Here is a 3,968-nt window from a genome sequence, read left to right as displayed (position 1 = left end):
GTCCACTCTCCTGCTGTCTGGCTGGCTCATGAGTTCCCTCTCATGTCCTGTTATTTCTTTGTTTCTTGAAAGTGTACTTCTCAAAGTTGAAAGAGACGAGCTTTCGAGCTACACAGTGAGTTCTGCCTCAGGTCTGGGAAAGGTCATCAGTGTCACAGCTAAATACAATGTGGAACAGACTGTTAAGCATAAGGAGTTAACACATGTTGCAAGAGACCATTCAAAATGAAGTTGGCAGTTAACACCTCTGAAGTCATAGGACAAAAGAGGGTTAGTAGGTTACAGATTGTTGTAATGAGACATAAAACCAGAGTTCATGATTTTTGGTGTCTAGCTGAGGCTATGTTTACACTGGCAATTGAAAGACAAAAGTTTTGCTGGCGACAAGCACCAGTGTGAACAGCACTTTCTTGGCAGGAGCGCTCTCCTGCCAACAACACACAAGCCGCTCATTGGGGGTGACATTTTTTTGTCGGTAGGAGAGCTGACAAACAGCAGCTACACCGCGCGACTTTTAGCGGCACAGCTGTAGCAACACAGCCATGTCGCTAAAAGCTGTGTAGTATAGACAGAGCCTGATTGTGAAGGCCAGAAGAGGGGGTTCCCAGGTAAGCTCCGAGGTTTGACTTTTGAAGGTGTTGTGCAGGTTTCCTGTGAGGACGAGGACTGATTGAATGCCACTGCCCAGGTGGTGGCAGGGTAGGAATCATGGGGACACTGGTTGGCTTATAAAATTTACCACTAAGTGACCATGGTTCACAATTTCTGACCAACTCTTCAATGTGACTATCAATTCCTGGCCACTATACCACTGTGCGACACCTCTGCTTCATATATACCACCCCACGGGGCCCTTTGTGGACAGTGCGCCAGCACTTCTCCCCACATGGCCTTTGGTACTATCACCTGGGAGCCCCAAAGGAGACCATGATCAGCCCATGGTGACAATTCTTGTCTCACATGAAAATAAGCCCCAAAATAATCTGGAACAGTTTTTGGCCAACCCTGACGAACATATTTGAGAACTTCTTGTAACACCACATCCTTGGGCAGTGCCTCTAACAATGATTTGGGAGTGACAAGAGAGAGAGAGACCATTCAAGGCATTATTAGCCTTTTCCTGGCTCATAACCCCTCTTTCTGTGGGTTTGTCAGGTCAAGCCCAGGACAAGTGACCAACCACCTGATTGAGTTTACCCAGATAGTATAGTTCTGAGAAATTGTACTGATGTAGGCGATCAGCCTATTTTTTTTCTGTATTCTGCAAGTCTACCTGGATGGCATTAACAGTGTGGTTAACACCCAGTTCTTCGATGTGTAAAGTGAAAGTGAAGCCATGCAAATAATGATGCACTTTTCATACGTCCATATGCATGCTAGGGCCTTCCGCTCCCCGTCTGACTATTTCTGCTCAGCTGAGAGGTGTTGCCACTGGGAGTTTCACCCCCTGGTGGATCTGGGAGAGCACAGCACCAGGAGCCACAGGTGAGGCATCACACCTGACAAAAGTAGGGTCTCATAAGGCATAAGGCAAAGTATGCCAGTGTGGGAGCAGATGTACTATGTTGTTTGAGGTCAGTGGCATGGTAGTATAATTGGAGTGGCCAGTGAAACCACCCATGGATGATGCTTATAGCTACAGCAACAGCCAATACCAGAGGAGACGTTGGGGAGTACGTCTCTCCAATTGTTCCCCACAAGGTGGATTTCTGTATTCTGCAAGTCTAATACTTCAAAGCTCAGTGTCTGGAATAGATCCAGTCTGAGAAGGTTGACCCCAGAATGGACCACATAAAGTGGGACCATACCCACTTCTTGTTGATGATATGTCACATAGCGATCTATCTTGACCAGCAAAGTGATTTTCACATTGCCATAGCCAGATAGCGTGGACTGCACTGGCCGCAAGGCGAAATAGGCAAAATATCTATGGTATGTGGTGTATTTTATGAGTCAGATCGTGCTCCAGTGTCCAACAGCAGCAGTGTCTCCACACGCGCTAAATGGCAGGGGCAGATTTTAAAACTCTTCTAGGCCCGTGTCACCAAGTTGATCCCCTGAGCCATGGAATCATCGGAGGGGATGAGGTAATTGTGATGGTGTCATCATTTTTATGAAATAATTCTTTTAGGCGGAGTCTAGTTCTCCACAGAAGAAATAAAACCCCCTCTGACCACATACCTAATTGTCACATACCATCCCACATTAGAACTCATCAGGGAACCTGAAATAAATCTTTCATGAACCACCTCTTCTGGCCTTCTAACAGCCCCCCACCCACCAACCTCACCAAGCTCATCATGAGAAGCAAGTTCCTCACATATCAGGACACACCAACTCAAAGCAGCGCCAGACCCTGCCAGAACAACAGATGCAAAACCTATAGACATATCGCCACTGTTACAATGATCAACCCTCCCACCCACAACACACCTTTTGAGATCCGTGGGTCCTACACATGTCAATCCCAATATGTGATGTACCTCATCCAGTGCACTAAATGCCCCGATAACGACTATGTGGGTGAAACCAGACAATCTCTATGCTCTTGAAAGAACTCACACAGGAAAATGATAATAGACAAAAACAACTGTTCACCTGGGGGTGAACACTTTTCACAAAGCGATCACTCTATATCTGACCTCTCAGTCGTCATCCTCAAAGGAAACCTGCACAACTCTTTCGAAAGACGAGCCTGGGAGCTTAAATTCATAATTTTGCTGGACTCTAAAAATCACGATCTTAATAAAAACTCTGTATGTGTGTGTGTATATATCTCCTCAATATATGTTCCATTCTGTACATCCAAAGAAGTGGGATGTAGCCCACGAAAGCTTATGCTCAAATAAATTTGATAGTCTCTAAGGTGCCACAAGTACTCCTGTTCTTTTTGCGGATACAGACTGACACGGCTGCTACTCTGAAACCAATAAAAACACTGGTTTTATGGCTTATTACAACAATCCCCCCATTTTTGTCCTATGACTATAGAGGTGTTAATGGGCCACTGCACCCTGAATGGTTTCTTAGAATATGTGCTAACTACTTATGCTAAAATATCTGTTCAACCTTGTATTTAGCTGTGACCCTCTGAGTATCTTTCCCAGACCTCAATAAAAGCTTTGTGTAGCTAGAAAGCTAGTCTCACCAACAGAAGTTGGTCCAGTAACAAATATTACCTTACCCACCTTGTCTCTCTTATTGTAGAGTGGAAGTGTTAAATGCTTTCAGGCAATATTTGAATTTTTTATTTATTCTTTTCTCTTTGCTAAGGTTCAATTCCTCACTGATTTAACTAATATTTAGAGGATGTGTTTTAATGATTGCAAGTAAAATTCACAGTGTATGAATGGTCATAGTGGGTCAGACCAATGGTCCATCTAGCCCAGTATCTTGTCTTCTGACAGTGGCCAGTGCCAGGTGGTTCAGAGGGAATGAATAGAACAGGGCCATTTTGAGTGATCCATCCCCTCTTGTCCTGACCCCAGGACTGCAACCCTGACCAACTTGGCTAATAGCCATTGATGAACCTATCCTCCATGAAATTATCTAATTCTATTTTGAACCCAGTTATACTTTCTCTGGGCAGTCCGGTGAGTCTAGTCTCTTCTGTGTCTGTCTTTTAGAATGTAAGCTCTTCAGGGACCCTGACCCTGCAATGAGCTCTGCATAGCCAGACTTCTGTGTCCACATGGAGCCCAATGGAAATCAACATGGTTGTACATGAGTGCAGAATTCCACCCACGAGGACCTCATGGCAGGATCAGGGCCCAATTTGCTAGGTTTGGCTACAAAGGCCACAGCATTTCCATGCTTAATGTTGGTATTTCATATAAAATTACTAATTTTACAGTGACCATTGTCATTTATGTTAATGTAGTGTGAGGTGGTTGGGGTTTTTCCTTCTACTTAGACAAAATGATTTTTCTCAACACTGAATGAATAACAAAATAAAATAATAATTGTCC

This window comes from Malaclemys terrapin, chromosome 1 (assembly GCF_027887155.1).
Source record: "Malaclemys terrapin pileata isolate rMalTer1 chromosome 1, rMalTer1.hap1, whole genome shotgun sequence".
NCBI classification, from domain to species: Eukaryota; Metazoa; Chordata; order Testudines; family Emydidae; genus Malaclemys; species Malaclemys terrapin.
The sequence above is the reverse complement of the archived record's forward strand: the minus strand, read 5'-3'. Positions refer to the sequence as shown.